The sequence below is a fragment of the Triticum aestivum genome, chromosome 3B, assembly GCF_018294505.1.
Source record: "Triticum aestivum cultivar Chinese Spring chromosome 3B, IWGSC CS RefSeq v2.1, whole genome shotgun sequence".
Taxonomy (NCBI): Eukaryota; Viridiplantae; Streptophyta; class Magnoliopsida; order Poales; family Poaceae; genus Triticum; species Triticum aestivum.
In genome coordinates this window covers 66,817,574-66,835,405 of record NC_057801.1, presented here as the reverse complement: position 1 = coordinate 66,835,405, position 17,832 = coordinate 66,817,574, and positions in this window count along the sequence as shown.

Here is a 17,832-nt window from a genome sequence, read left to right as displayed (position 1 = left end):
ACATCTTCCGGCGGATCAGAAGATTCGGTGGTTTTCTTCTTGCCCGCTTTCTTGGTGACTTTGGTCTTTGCACGAGCCCTCGCCGGTTTAGTCCGTTTCTAGAAAGAGCTGTTGGCCTGTAAAAATTAAAGGAAAAGAGTATTAGCACATTATTAAAGCACATGCGAAACAGTGAGCATTAAGTTAAATTTACCGCTGGCGGTTTGTTGGTGGCGCAACGGTGGCAACCCGGTTTGGCTGCATGCAGAGATTGTTTCATCAAGCATCTTCTTCACAGACTCAGTAACTTCAAGGTCTGTCATTACCACTTCATGATATCATTGAGGATCTTTGACGTTGCCAGTATATTCATGCATCAATCCGGAACGGCGGCTTAAAGGCAGAATGCCCCAGGAAACCCAGCAGCGGACGAGATCAATGCCAGTCAAATCGTTGGCCATGAGAGCCCGGAGCTTGGCGATTTGAGGAGCAAAAGTTTTTCGTTCTGCGGCGGATAAGCGTGAAGGTAATGGGTGACCGTTGCTAAGCCGGTGAGGGCGGTAACCCGGCAAAGGATTTTCTCCGTCAGGGGCAGTGTTCCGGCAATAAAACCAAGTTTGGTTCCAATCTTTAGGATGACTATGATGTTTTGCATGAGGGAAATCAACTTCTTTCCTTTTCTGAATTGAAACACCGCCAAGTTCTGTGTTGGGGCCATCAGAGAACTCCGTACGGCGGTTCATGTGGAAAAAATCCCAGAACAACTCCACAGATGGTTCTTCCTGAAGGTAGACTTCGCAGAATACTTGAAAGTTGCAGATATTGGACACGGAGTTCGGTCCAATATCTTGTGGATGGAGTTGGAAGCTTGCGAGGACATCCCGGAATTTTTTTGATCCGGGTGGGCTGAATCTCCGGTCTAAGTGTTGCATAAATACAATCACTTCTCCATCTTGAGGTTCAGGTGGGCATTCAGAGCCCGGAACACGCCAATGAAGGACCCTTTTTGAGGCTAAAGCACCAGTTGTGACATATCCATTGATTTATGTTTCAGTGATCTTGGACGGAACCCAATTGCAGGCAGAGAATTGTTTCGCCATCCTGGAAGAAAAACTGTGGAAGGACAGATAAAGGTCGGTTTACAATTAACGGTTTAAGCATACTATTCAGTGTTAAACCGGCAAATTGCCGTTCAAGTTCAGTTGGCGGTTTAAGAGAGGGCTAATGATATATGGCGGGTTGGTTATCAAAGGTTAAACCGCCCGTAGGCAGAAGGGCCAGGGTTCAAAATCTACTAAGTGTTACAAAAACAGGTTTCACAATATCACAGTACAATTTTGGATCTACCATGGATAACTAAAGAAAATTTTACTGAGCCCTACAATGGCGCTAAGAGGAACAGTGAAGATCTAGAGCGAGTCTGTCAGGAGCAGAATGATGCTACGGTTGGGAGAAGTGACAACATGATCTAGCCGCAGTTTAAAATATCAGGCACATATGTATACTCAGTAAAGACTAGAAGGAGGAACAGAAGAACTGATGAACAGCGGCGGACATGGATGAACTCGAAACCCTAATGAAGATCTAGGGTTACGGGACATGAACTTACCAGGGCCACTCGGCGGTGGAGAAGCGCGGTAGGGTCTCTGGAACAAACAGGTTGATGCAGCGGCCTTGGTCGGTGCAGATTCGAAGAGCGACGGCGGCGGCGCGGAGGTCCGGGTCGCGAGGAGGAAGATGAGAAGAAAGGGAGAAAATGAAAGGGCCCGTCGGGCTTATTTATAATAAGGCAGAGGATAAGTGACAGGCGCGAGAATCGAGGACTCCAATGCGGCAAGTGGCGCAGCTGTCGCCTCGATTTCTGGGATGACATTAAATGAAGGGAATCTTTTTATTCGTTTTTTATAGAGATGACGTCATGATGATCCGTTGCTGTGTCCAGAGGATGACGTCACGGCGGTTTAACAAAGATTTATAAAGGGAAGACATCATGGCGGTTTATGAGAACTGAAGGAAGATGTTTACAGGATTTTTCTAAGTGTTGAAGATTGACATGAACAGGTTCAAATCAATTTGGGGCCTAATATTGGGGATATAACTACTGAGTGTAAACCGCCCAGGAGGGGCCGGTTCACCCTCAACTATGTTGAAGCCCACGAAGACTCAAAAGATGGTGCTTTACTATGAAGCTTAGAGGCCCGGATCCCAAAGGCGGATTAGGGCCCATAGTGGTAAACCGCCATAGTCATGTAACTTGTGTTGTAAGATAAGGAAAGGAGAGACCGAGCCGGACACTTGTATGAGTCGGCCTCGGGACTCTGTAGACCGGCCGGGCGTCAACCCGTGTATATAAGGGGACGACTCTGCGGCGGTTCAGGGACCAGAAACAACAACTCGATACCCAGGCATAGCTTGTTTAGCTCCCTGGTTAGCGAGACCCCAATAATCCCATCACAACTAGATGTAGGCCTTTACCTTCATCGAAGGGGCCGAACTAGTATAAAATCCCTCGTGTCCTTTGTCCGGTTTAACCCCTTTAAGCTAACCCGTCGCGATGGCTCCACGACTAAGTCCTTACACAAGGACATCTGACGTGATATTTCCACGATAGTACCCCCTTTATTTTGGTGCTTATTCTGCAGCGAAGAGAGGAGCCACTCCTCCTCTACTTCTTCTTCTCCGGCGACGAGAGGATCCATTCCTGTGCTTCTTCTTCTCCGACGACTTTGGGCGATATGTCGAGCTCCACTTCAGCCTCCCGCCCCTCGTGGAGCCAATATGGCCCACTTCCCACGGAGCGATGTCCTGACTGCCCACGCTGCGCGCCACTGATACGGTTGACTTTGAAGGAGGTCAAGAATGGCAACTTTGAGCGCGAGTTCGTGAAATGCAAGAGCAAGCCAGAGGGGCAAGTTAGATCTCATGATTTTTCTCTAATTAGTTTTTCTATTTGCTTTTAGTTCTTTTTTGATCTGGGATTTAGGGTTCATGTTTTTGTTTCAGATCGTGAAGAAATGCACACATTTTGAATGGCTGGATGACTACGTTAAGCAGATTCAATTCAATCGGGCCCCAACCCGGGAGCTCAATCTGCCGTCAGCAATAACGAATTTGGTCTCTGAAAGTCTTGCTCTGACAGTTGGGGATGCAGATCTGAAGGGGGAAATAAAGAAGATCAACAAGAAATTGAAGTAGATGATTCAATTGAACAAGCAGGCGAATCTGATAGCTTTAGGATTTTATCCCTTTTATTCTTGTGTAGTTGCTCTAGGATGTACTTACTTGCGGGTCATCACTCATTAGAGATGTCATTAGTGTGGTGTCATGTGCTCTAGGCTTTTGTTAAATTTGTGGATCATGTGCTCTACGATTTGCTTAAATTTGTGGATCATGTGCTCTATGCTCTGTGTTGCTTAATTTGTGGATCATGTGCTCTATGCTTTGTGTTGCTTAATTTCTGGATCATGTCAGTTTCGGGTACCCGTCAGTTTTGTACACTTTCATTTTCTTCAGCTTTGTCAGACAACACCGACCGTAGAAGAAAAAAACCTAGTTCTAGGGCCCAAATTGAAACTAAGCTCTCGTTGGTCCGTCTCATAGCGTTGAGTGTCAAAGGCCCACGCACTGGCTCTGTTTTTTCCCCTGATTATTACCATGGTAAATCCATTTATTGCCATGCCGAACAAAAATAGTGCATGATGGTAAATTGATTTATTGTTGCACTTGCACATGTCAAATTTACTTGCACAACACTTTCATTTTTTGACTGGGGGTATTATAAACAAGTTTTTTTTGCAAGAAAAATATTGTATACATGATTTTTTGTTTTTGTTTTTTTATTAAAAACATGTCAGACTTAATTATGTAGATCATGATATCCATCTGAAACCACGTCTAAAATAAAGTCTGGTGGCACCATTAGCCATCATATCAATCTAGAGAGCATGTCTAGGCTCGGCTATGGCACCATATCTATCCAGAGAGCTTGTCTACGGCTCGGCTACGACACCATATCCATCGACCGATATCTCGCGTAGCAAGCATACATCCATAACATAAAAAGTAGCGACCATAGCATACTTCTTACATAAAACATAGGGTCCCCTAAATCATAGCATAGTCCACAAACTATTCAAAAATTAGATTGTTTTTGTTCATACAATATACGAAATAGGGCCACCAACAATTCAAAAAAAATTAGCTTTTCTTCTTCTTCTTTTCAACATCAACATGGCTCATTTTTCTGGCTTTAGTTTCCCTTTTGACACTTCAACTACTCCATTATCCGCGCGTTCGAAAACTTGACCCTACTCTAAATGGGCGAAACTTGACCCTACTCTAAATGGGCGAAAACTTGCTGGTTTTCATTAAGGAATACTCAATCATTGATTGATTTAGCAGAAGGGCTCGTGTACGACACCATATCCATCTAGAGATTTATCTCACGTCAAATAAGATAGAAATAGCAAGCAAAAACACTGATAACCAGTGACATATCAAATAGGGCAAGGCATAATTAAGATAGAGATCAAAAGTTCACGGTAAAACCAATGACATAATTAAGATAGAAATATATAAAAGATAAAAGGGATCCCAAGATAAAAAGGCCTAACACCCTAGGGCAAGACAAGCTCACGATCGAGACCGGGACTTCACCACCCTCTTCACTGCGCCTTCTCTTCACCGCTCCCTCGCCATGCCGTACTGGCCGATGTAGTAGGGGAGGATGTGCATACCATCACGGGTGGGGAAGATGCAGTCGAAGTTTCTGAAGATGTTGTGGGTTGTGAATGCGATGAATTCACATCCACACCAAAACACCTTGCGGAGGAGGTAGTATGCATCAAATCTGTTGGTGAAGGTGACGGTGAGGCATATCGGCGGAGTCCTGGAGTTTGGACGCACATCCGCCAGTCGAAACATCACCGGCGAGCCCACCGGGAGGTGGGAAAAGCCCGCACGGAGGAACCACTCGGAATACCCCCTTGCACCCCTCCAGCATGAGAACGCCCACACACTGAGCGTCCTCTCCCACGACGACGTCGTCCGGATACCGTCTCTTCGGCATGATCGGTAGGAGCTCGATGGTGGGGCCATTGTACTGCATCCTCGACTCGCTTTGAGAGTGCTCTGGGTTTGGGTGATGTGGGCGGCGCAAATGGATGTGTGGAGAATAGGTGGAGGGGTGGTGGTTTAAATAGGGAAAGGGGAAGGGAAGGGGAGTGGCACCGGCCGCGCTTTGGATTTGCCACGTTCAAACGAGCCGCGTTGATCGATATGCCACTTTGATTGCCAATAGTTTTTAATTGCCATGTTGAATAGATGCGAGTGGATCAAAAAGTGTGAAACAATAGATGCGAGAAGACATGCGTGGGAGATGATATGAACAAGCCGCAGCAACCGTCCCTGCGTCCGTGGCGGCTCGCATGAAAATGAGGCCGGTTAGCGTCTGTGGTGGCTCGCGTGAAAAAGAGGCCGGTCAGCGCCTCGTGGCGGCGGGCGGCAGCGCATGTAGGTAGGCTAGCTACGTGCATGCATGCAGGCTAGATGGACATATCATGCATGCATAACAGGCTTCTGTCGTTGTGGCGCGCGCACGGACCAATTCTAACCACGTCCCAACGGGCTAACCACGACACCGTCCGCCGCGAACCCACTCATCAGGTCCAACAGGCAACACAGTCAGCGCGGCCCCACTCATCAGAGTTAAGGGTCAAAGCACTGACCCGACAGCATCCACCGTTTGTGACCAGTTCTGAGGGTTTCGGGCAAGGGAGTGGGGAAAAGTGAGCAAAAGTTAAGAGAGTGGGTATGAATGAGTAGAACTAACAAACCAGGGGCACAGAAATAAAAATCCCTAAACTTAAACCATGAGTAGGGCAATTTCTTACCATCAATGTCATCCTCTCCCAAGATTGTGCAACATGTTCAGCATGAAGTTGCTTAAAATACTTTATATCGTTCCTAAGGGAGATGATCTTAGCGGGGGGAAAATACTTGAAAATAACAATATCTTTACACTTATTTCATGTATCAATACTCTCTTTAGGCAAAGATGAAAACCAAGTTTTAGCACGATTTCATAGTGAGAACGGAAATATCTTCAATTTAATAATATCATTATCCACATCTTTCTTATTTTGAATATCACACAACTCAAGGAAGTATTTATATGGGATGCGGCATCTTCACTAGCTAGAAAGGCCAGAAAATTGATCTTTCATAACAAGATTCAACAAAGCGGCATTAATCTCATAAGATTCCGGACTAGTGATGGAAGCAATGGGAGTACTATTAAAATCATTATTATTAGTATTGGAAAAGTCACACAACTTGGTATTCTATTGATTCATCATGACAAAGCCAGCAATCTAGCACGCGAGCAACCAAAAAGCAAACGAAAAAACGAACGAAAGAAGGGTGAATAAAAAGGCAAATATTTTTATACTTTTCTGAAAAATGTTTTAGAAGTGGGGAAGAGGAAAATGAGAGGCAAATGGAAAATAATGCAATGCAAGAGATGAGAGTTTATGATGGGTACTTGATAGGCTTGATGTAGATCTCCCTGGCAACGGCACCAGAAATGCTTCCTACTACTTCTTGAGCTTGCGTTGGTTTTTCCCTTGAAGAGGAAAGGGTGATGCAGCAAAGTAGAGATAAGTATTTCCCTCAGTTAAGAACCAAGGTATAAATCCAGTAGGAGAGACACGCAAGGCTCCAATCTACGCACCTACACAAAAAATCAAACACTTGCACCCAACGCGATAAAGGGGTTGTCAGTCCCTTCACGGTCACTTGCAAAGGTGAGATCTGATAGAGATAGATATAAAAGATAACTAAAACGTAAAACAAAGTAAAAGTAAATAAATTGCAGCGAGATGTCTTTGGGTTTTTTGGGTTTTAGATATGAAAATATATGATGGAAAATAGCCCGGGGGCTATAGGTTTCACTAGAGGCTTCTCTCTTGAAGGAAAATAATACGATGGGTGAACAAATTACTGTCGAGCAATTGATAGAAAATGGCAAAGTTATGATGATATCCAAGGCAATGATTATGAATATAGGCATCACGTCTGTGTAAAGTAGACCGACTCTTGCCTGCATCTACTACTATTAATCCACACATCGACCGCTATCCAACATGCATCTAGAGTATTAAGTTCATAAGAATAGAGTAACGCCTTAAGCAAGATGACATGATGTGGAGGGATAAACTCAAGCAATATGATGAAAACCCCATATTTTTACCCTTGATGGCAACAATACAATACGTGTCTCGCTACCCCTACTTTGTCACTCGGTGAGATCACCGCAAGGTTGAACCCAAAACTAAGCACCTCTCTCGTAGCAAAAATAATCAATATAGTTGGCCAAACCAAACCGAGAACTTGAAGAGAAATACAAAAATATCAAATCATGCATATAAGAATTCAGAGAAGATTCAAATAATATTCATAGATAAACTGATCATAAATCCACAATTCATCGGATCTCGACAAACACACCGCAAAAGAATTACATCGGATAGATCTCCAAGAAGATCGAGGAGAACATGGTATTGAGGATCAAAGAGAGAGAAGAAGCCAAATATAAAATAGCTATGGACATGTAGGTCTGCGGTAAACTACTCATGCTTCATCGGAAGGGCAATAGAGTTGATGTAGAAGCCCTCTATGATCGAATCCCCCTCCGATAATTTCGTGGACTTTTCACGGCAGATGCCCTATCATGAGGCCTTAGATGTGGGGCCATCGCAAAGTAGTTAGCTTGAAGGGGTTTAAACGGGACAAGGGACACAGAGAGTTTACCTAGGTTCAGCCCCTCACAATGAGGTAAAGGCCTACTCCTGCTTTACGTTGTATTGCTTGGGTTTCGATTACCAGGGAGCGAATACGCTTGACCTAGTTCTCGACTTATTGTTTCTTGCCCTAACCCGCCGCCGAGTCACCCCTTTATATACACAAGATGATGTTCGGCGGCTTACAGAGTCCCGGCCGGCTCATACACAACGTGTTCGGCTCGGTGATAGAACTAAACATTCCTTAACATACAAGTTAAACATACGGCAGTTTATGCCCTCAAGTCTCCTCCGGGTCTTGGGCCTTCAGTAAGCTTGCTTCATGAACTGCCATCTTCACATCTTCTTGGGCCTTCTCATTGTGAACCGCCAGTGGTATGACCCGGCCCCTCCTAGGCGGGTCATACCCAATAGTTATATCCCCAACATTAGGCCCCAGGTTGATGTGAACTTATTCATATCAATCTTCAACACTTAGAAAAAATCCTTCCTCGTCAGTCCTTATGAAATCTTATAACCCGCCATGTCATTAGCTCACAGAATTGTGGTAACCCGTCATGACGTCATCTCACATTAATATCACACGAGGACCAAATCTCAACATGCATTCACTTTTAATGAATCTCCAAAAGTCGAGGCATCTTTTGCTGTCACAATCTTTTTTGGCCTCCTCAATTCTCGTGAATGCCACTTATCCTTATGCCTTATAAATAGGGCCAAGGGTCCCTTTCATTCTCCCCCTTGCCTCCTCGTATTCGTCCTCTTCCTCCAAATTCCTCCAGCGCCCGAGCTCCACCACCGTCGTCGAACTTCGTCCACTGCCTCAACGTTGGCCGCTGCATCAACCTGAACGCACCAGAGCTCCTCCGCGCGCCTCCACTGTCCAACAACCTCGCTAAGCCTTCCTTATTCCTCACAATAGATCGGCATTAGGGTTTGCTCGAGTTCTTCGGAGTTCACCTCTGTTCCTCTTTGTTTCTCCCTGTCTTTGTAGTTTTGATCTGAGTTAAGTGCTCATCTTGCGCGGCATCAGTTTTAGCACTCATTTTTGATATTTGAACGCCTACTCTTCGTGAGAGATCGCATCCGAGCACATGAACTGCTCTGCCACCGCAACTTAGGTTTAGAATTTTCTTCATTATTTGAACTGTTGTAGATCCAAAATTATAGCATTGATGTGTGAAAGCTGTTTTTCTAACACTTAGCAATTTTTTCACTCATAGATCTGAAAATTGATAGCGGTGTTGGTGGCTTAATTTATAAACCATAACCCGCCAAGTACCATTAGTCCCCTCTTAAGCCGCCAATAGTTTGCCTTGCATAACTCCAATGCTATCCTCCGGCTTAACACACTACTTGCTTATCGTTCTTACCCTTGAACCAATGGCCGACTTAACAACATAATCTTAAACTGGCAAAATTTTCTTTTCAGGTCATTATCAACAATGACTAAGACATTCACTGCATGCACCTGGGCATCCCGGGTCACCGAGGAAGATTTGAACAACTTTGTTAAGACTGGCGTCTTAGCCAAGAAAGATGACATCCACTCGAGGGTGCCAGGCACCAAAAATCCTCTTGAGCCCAAGGAAGGAGAAGTAATTGTTTTTACTGATTGATAACCCGCAAGTATACAGGATAGTTGTAGCCTCTTTCGATAAGTAAGAGTGTCGAACCCAACGAGGAGCTAAAGGTAGAACAAATACACTCTCAAGTCCTATCGGCCACTGATACGACTCTACGCACGCTTAGTGTTCGCTTTACCTAGAACAAGTATGAAACTAGAAGTACTTCATAGGTGTTGTTGGATAGGTCTATAAGATAATAAAGAACTCATAAATATAAACTAGGGGCTGTGTAGATAAAGATGCAATAAAGTAAATATTAGTAGAGAGCTTTTTGTTATGAGAAAGTTATTTGTCCCTAGGAAATCGATAACTAGACCAGTAATCACTATTGCAATTCTATTTGAGGGAGAGGCATAAGCTAACATACTTTCTCTACTTGGATCATATGCACTTATGATTGGAACTCTAGCAAGCATCCGCAACTACTAAGGATTCATTAAGGTAAAACCCAACCACAGCATTAAAGTATCAAGTCCCCTTTATCCCATAAGCAAACAATCTACTTACTCGGGTTTGTGCTTCTGTTCACTCATGCCACCCACCATAAGAAAATCATAAACATATTGCAAGCCCTACAATGGGAATCCCTCACGCTTGCGCGACACGGAGGGCACCATAGGACAGCACCAATAATAAAACATGCAACTCAAACCAATCACGATCATCAATTAACCCATAGGACAAAACGAATCTACTCACACATCATAGGATAGCCATACATCATTGGGAAATAATATATAGCGTTGAGCACCATGTTTAAGTACAGATTACAGCGGGTAAGAGAGAGGTTACACCGATGCATAGAGGGGGGAAGAGTTGGTGATGAAGGCGGTGAAGTTGTTGGTGAAGATCGCGGTGATGATGACGGCCTCCGGCAGCGTTCTGGCGCCACCGGAAAGCAAGGGGGAGAGGGGCCCCCTTCTTCTTCTTCTTCTTCCTTGACCTCCTCCCTAGATGGGAGAAGGGTTTCCCCTCTGGTCCTTGGCTCCCATGGCGTGGGAGGGGCGAGAGCCCCTCCGAGATTGGATCTATCTCTCTGTCTCTCTCTGTTTCTGCGTTCTCAAATTCTACCCCTTTGCCGTTTCATTAATATCCGGAGATCCGTAACTCCGATTGGGGTGAATCTTTCGCCTAGATTTTTCCAATAAAATTAGCTTTCTTGCGGCAAAAGAAGGGCATCAACCCCCTTACGGGTGTCCCACGAGAGTGCCAGGCGCGCCCAGAAGTTGTGGGCGCGCCCCCCTGTCTTGTGGCCACCTCGGACACCGTTTCGCGTTAATTCTTCCTCTGGAAATTCCCAAATATTCCAAAATAATTCTCCGTCCGTTTTTATCCTGTTTGGACTCCGTTTGATATTGGTTTTCTACGAAACATAAAACATGCAACAAACAGGAACTGGCACTGGGCTCTGGATCAATATATTAGTCCCAAAAATACTATAAAAACTTGCCAAAAGTATACGAAAGTTGAAGAATATTTGCATGGAATAATCAAAAATTATAGATACGACGGAGACGTATCAGCATCCCCAAGCTTAAATCCTGCTCGTCCTCGAGTAGGTAAATGATAAAAAAGATAATTTTTGATGTGGAATGCTACCTAGCATAATCTTGATCATATGTCTAATCATGGCATGAATATTAAGACACGAGTGATTCAAGGCAATAGTCTATCATTTGACATAAAAACAATAATACTTCAAGCATACCAACCAGGCAATTATGTCTTATCGAAATAACCTAGCCAAAGAAAGCTCATCCCTACAAAATCATATAGTTTGGCTATGCTCCATCTTCATCACACAAAGCATTCAAATCATGCACAACCCCGATGACGAGCCGAGCAATTGGTTCATACTTTTTAATGCGCTTCAGCTTTTTCAACTCTTACGAAAAATACATGAGCGCAAGCCATGGACATAGCACTATGGTGGTATATGGTGGTGGTTGTGCTGACAAAAAGGGGGAAGATAGTCTCACATCAACTAGGCGAATCAACGGGCTATGGAGATGCCCATCAATAGATATCAATGTGAGTGAGTAGGGATTGCCATGCAACGGATGCACTAGAGCTGTAAATATATGAAAGTTCAAATTAGAAACTAAGTGTGTGTGCATCCAACTTGCTTGCTCATGAAGAACTTGCGCATTTGAGGAAGCCCATCGTTGGAATATACAAGCCAAGTTCTATAATGAAAATTCCCACTAGTATATGAAAGTGATATCTCAAGAGACTCTCTATATGAAGAACATGGTGCTACTCTGAAGCACAAGTGAGGTAAAAGGATAGTAACATTGCCCCTTCTCTCTTTTTCTCTCAGTTTTTATTTTCCTTTTTTCCTTTTTTTATTTTTGGTGTGCTTCTTTGGCCTCTTTTATTTTTTTATAAAGTCCGGAAACTGATCCCGACTTGTGGGGGGGGGGTCATAGTCTCCATCATCCTTTCCTCACTGGGGAAATGCTCTAATAATGATGATCATCACACTTTTATTTACTTACAACTCAATATCTAGAACAAAGATATGACTCTATATGAATGCCTCCGGCGGTGTACCGGGATGTGCAATGATCTAGCATAGCAATGACATCAAAAAAAGGACAAGCCATGAAAACATCATGCTAGCTATCTTACGATCATGCAGAGCAATACGAAAATGGATGCTCAAGTCATGTATATGATGATGATGGAAGTTGCATGGCAATATATATCGGAATGGCTATGGAAATGCCATGATAGGTAGGTATGGTGGCTGTTTTGAGGAAGGTAAATAATGGGTGCATGCTACCGGCGAAAGTTGCACGGTAAAATAGAGGCTAGCAAAATGGAAGGATGAGTGTGCGTATATCCATGGACTCACATTAGTCATAAAGAAATCATATACTTATTGCAAAAATCTACTTAGCCCTCGAAGCAAAGTACTACTACGCATGCCCCTAGAGGGATAGATTGGTAGGAAAAGACCATCGCTCATCCCCGACTGCCACTCATAAGGAAGACAATCAAAAAACACCTCATGCTCCAACTTCGTTACATAACGGTTCACCATATGGGCATGCTACGGGACTTGCAAACCTCAACACAAGTATTTCTCAATTTCACCATTACTCAACTAGCACGACTCTAATATCACCACCTTTATATCGCAAAACTATTGCAAGGAATCAAACATATCATATTCAGCGATCTACAAGTTTATGTAGGATTTTATGACTAACCATGTGAATGACCAATTCCTGTCATCTCTCTAAATAGATATAAGTGAAGCAAGAGAGTATTCTACAAATGGCGGTTTTTTATGTGAAGAGAAACAGGCAATCCAAACTTCAAATGATATAAGTGAAGGACATGAAGCATTCTATAAAGCCATACTCAAAAGATTTAAGTGAAGTGCAATGAGCATTCTATAAATCAACCAAGGACTATCTCATTCCAGCATGGTGCATAAAAGAAAAGTAAAAACTAAATGCAAAAGACGCTCCAAGAGATGCACATATCGCATGAACGAAACAAATACAAAAACATACCGATATTTGTTGAAAAAAGAGGGGATGCCTTTCGGGGCATCGCCAAGCTTAGACGCTTGAGTCTCCTTGAATATTTACTTGGGGTGCCTTGGGCATCCCCAAGCTTGAGCTCTTGCCTCTCTTCATGTTCCTCATATCGAGACATCCTCGATTAGACACTTCATCCACACAAAACTTCAACAGAAAACTCGGTAAGATCCGTTAGTATAATAAAGCAAATCACCACTGTAAGTACTGTAGCAAACCAATTAATATTTTGTTTTAAAATTCTGTCTACTGTAATATAACTTTTCCATGGATTAATCCACTAATATAAATTGATAGATTCATCAAAACAAGCAAACTATGCATCCAAAACAGAATCTGTCAAAAACAGAACAGTCTGTAGCAATCTGAACATCCACCATACTTCTGGTACCCCAAACATTCTACCAAAATTAGTAAAAATAAACAAGTTGTATACCAAGACAGTGCAAAAAGAATCAGAACCAATTGACGTTCCAGTTAAAAATATAAAATCGTGCACTACAGCCAAAGTTTCTGTCCTGCACCGTACAAACCAACAAACATTGTAAACATCCTAAAGGCAAACCTTGGCACATTATTTTTATAATACAATGGAATTGTACAAGGGGATAATTATTTTTGCTGAAAAGTTTCTGTAATCAAGATTCACAAAGTTTCCGTGAGCATGAACAAAGTTCAAGGAGCTCTCCCACTTCAACAATGCTTGTCTCTCTCACTTACACTTCCCTTTTTGAAAAGTCTTTAGGTTCCCCTCTTTATTTTTATTGTTTTTAGACTATATGAAAGCACTCAACATAAATAAATGACTCTCTGAAACTTCCGGGTTGTCTCCCTGGCAGCGCTTTCTTTAAAGCCATTAAGCTAGGCATATAGTGCTCAAGTAATGAATCCACCCAGATCCCAAGGTATATCAAGCCAATTTTAATTAACAATGATTTATAATTTAGTAGTGAGCACAAAGTAACATATATCATGCAACAACGAAGTCTAACTCTCTTCCTATGCATCGGCATGTCATAAAAGAACAATTCATGCACACATAGTAAAGGCCAATGCATAGTATAAACAGTTTCTTGCAATTTTATCATATTGGAAACATAGAGAGGTGGAGATGTAGTTCCTCTCTCATAATAATTGCAAGTAGGAGCAGCAAGCACATGCATATTATATTCACCAAAATCATCATGTGGAATGGTAAAAGGCAACCCATCAACATAATCCTTAATAAGCACAAACTTCTCCAATATAGTGTAGTTTCGAGAATTCAAAAAGATAATAGGACTATCATGCGTGGGTGCAATAGCAACAATTTCATGTTTAACATAAGGAACTATAGCAAGTTCATCTCCATAAGCATAATTCATATTGGCATCTTGGCCACAAGCATAGAAAGCATCATCAAAAAGGGATATTTCAAACAAATTCAAGGGATCATAGCAATCATCCTTCGGTAAGCACGAAGGGGAATTAAACAATGTATGAGTTGAAGAGTTACTCTCATTAGAAGGTGGGCACGGGTGATCAATTCGCTCTTCCTCCTTTTGTTCTTCGCTCTCCTCATCATCTTTTTCATCCAATGAGCTCACAGTTTCATCAATTTCTTCTTCCATAGCTTCCTGCAAAATATTAGTCTCTTCTTGGACAGCGGAGACTTTCTCAATAAATGAATTAATATAGTAATTGTATTCATAATTTTCATAGCAATATCTAAGTATAGCAAGATTTTCAGGCCTATAAACATCAACATCAAAAGCTTCATACTTTTCAAACAAAGATTCAATTTCATAAGCAGCCTTAAAAGCAACAAATTCTTCAATTTGTTCAACATCATAGTAATCATATATACCATTAGCATAAGAAGCTAAGGTTTCATCATCATTAAATTTGCATGAAAAGGGAAGGTGTGGAGCCTTCATCCTAGAGCAACAAGTAATATCATATCTCAAGCATAGTTGCCTAGCATAGCAACATAATATATGAATTTGATCCCATAATAGTTTCCCTTTTTGTGTCAAGCGATAATCCCTAAAGTATTCATGTTGATCCAACGTGTATCCCATGACATAATTGAATGGGGTTTTCTCAGGATAATCAAAGTAGTACATAATATCTTGAACATAATGAGCATCGAGGGTTTTAGGAGGTTCCCCATCTCCATGAGTAGAAACTAGACCTAATTTTTTTGGTATTTCGTGTTCCAAATCCATAACTAAAGATAGAGAACAACTTAGAACAGCAAATAAAAATTACTTAGTGATAAAGCAAACAAGCACACACAAGAATATTCACCCCACGCTATGACTCCCTGGCAACGGCGCCAAAAAAAGGTCTTAATAACCCGCAAGTATACGGGATAGTTGTAGCCTCTTTCGATAAGTAAGAGTGTCAAACCCAACGAGGAGCTAATGGTAGAACGAATACTCTCTCAAGTCCTATCGGCCACTGTAACGACTCTATGCACACTTAGTGTTCGCTTTACCTAGAACAAGTATGAAACTAGAAGTACTTCGTAGGTGTTGTTGGATAGGTTTGCAAGATAATAAAGAACACGTAAATATAAAGGGACATTTACATCTGTGCCCCTAACTCGAACCCACTACTCAGATTTGCCCCTAATTTTGAAGCATGCTCAAATTTACCCCTCCGCCATTAAGTCACTACTCAGAAATGCCCTTCTGTACAGTACTGTAGCACTTTCCGTCCAATACTGTAGCACTTTCCGTCTGCCACAGTACACATGGGCCTTTGACGGTCAAAGGCCTTTGACTGGACGGAAGGGCATTTCTGAGTAGTGACTTAACGGCAGAGGGGCAAATTTGAGCATGCTTTGAAATTAGGGGCAAATCTGAGTAGGTGGTTCGAGTTAGGGGCAGAAATGCAAATGGCCCAAATATAAACTAGAGGTTGTGTAGATAAAGATGCAATAAAGTAAATATTAGTACAGAGCTTTTTGTTACGAGAAAGTTATTTGTCCCTAGGCAATCGATAACTAGATCAGTAATCACTATTGCAATTCTATTTGAGGGAGAGGCATAAGCTAACATACTTTCTCTACTTGGATCATATGCACTTATGTTTGGAACTCTAGCAAGCATCCGCAACTACTAAGGATTCATTAAGGTAAAACCCAACCATAGCATTAAAGTATCAAGTCCCCTTTATCCCATACGCAAACAATCTACTTACTCAGGTCTGTGCTTCTGTTCACTCACGCCACCCACCATAAGCAAATCATAAACATATTGCAAACCCTACAGCGGGAATCCCTCACTCTTGCGCGATATGGAGAGCACCATAGTATAGCACCAATAATAAAACATGCAACTCAAACCAATCATGATCATCAATTAACCCATAGGACAAAACGAATCTACTCAAACATCATAGGATAGCCATACATCATTGGGAAATAATATATAGCGTTGAGCAGCATGTTTAAGTAGAGATTATAGCGGGTAAGAGAGAGGTTACACTGCTGCATAGAGGGGGGAAGAGTTGGTGATGAAGGCGGTGAAGTTGTTGGTGAAGATCGCGGTGATGATGATGGCCTCCGGCAGTGTTCGGGCGCCACCGGAAGCAAGGGGGAGAGGGGCCCCCTTCTTATTCTTCTTCCTTGACCTCCTCCCTAGAGGGGAGAAGGGTTTCCCCTCTGGTCCTTGGATCCCATTGTCACGCCCAATATGCCATACTATCCTAAAGAGACTCGAAGGTCCCACTAAGGATAGAACTGCATATTGAAACGCTTTTGCAAGGTGGATATCATTACATCAACATTACATAATAGATAGGGATACATACATAAGGCATACAATGCCACACGAATACAACATTACAATACATAAGAGCATCATCCGTCTACGGATGAATCACAAACAGAAACTCAAACGACATCCACCCTGCTAGCCCAGGCTGCCGACCTGGAACCTATCCCCTGATCGAAGGAGCAGAAGAAGAACTCAACGCAAGCAAGCATCGCTCTCGCATCATGATCATCGCATAACCTGTACCTACAACTGTTGTTGTAGTAATCTGTGAGCCACGAGGACTCAGCAATCCCATTACCATGGGTATCAAGACTAGCAAAGCTTAAAGGGAAAGGAAGGGGTAAAGTGGTGAGGCTGCAGCAGCGACTAAGCATATATGGTGGCTAACATACGCAAATAAGAGCGAGAAGAGAAGCAAAGCAACGGTCGTGAAACTAGTAATGATCAAGAAGTGATCCTGAACTCCTACTTACGTCAAACATAACCCAGAAACCGTGTTCACTTCCTGGACTCCGCCGAGAAGAGACCATCACGGCTACACACGCGGTTGATGCGTTTTAATTCGGATCTGGTGTCAAGTTATCTACAACTGGACATTAACAAATTCCCATCTGCCTATAACCGCAGGCACGGCTTCCGAAAGATTATACCCTGCAGGGGTGTCCCAACTTAGCCCATGACAAGCTCTCGCGATCAACGAAGGAATAGACCTTCTCCCAGGAAGACCCGATCAGACTCGGAATCCCGGTTTACAAGACATTTCGACAATGGTAAAACAAGACCAGCAAAGCTGCCCGATGTGCCGACAAATCCCGATAGGAGTCGCACGTACCTCGTTCTCAGGGCACACCGGATGAGCAAGACGACGGGTTGGCATAGACCCTGGTTGCCCAGGGGGCGCCGAACATCGCTCGGTTTGGACCAACACTTAGACAAGCACTGGCCCGGGGGGGCTAAAATAAAGATGACCCTCGGGCTCCGGAAACCCAAGGGAAAAAGGGCTAGGTGAGGCAAATGGTAAAACCAATGTTGGGCCTTGCTGGAGGAGTTTTATTCAAAGCGAACTGTCAAGGGGGTCCCATAAATCACCCGACCGCGTAAGGAACGCAAA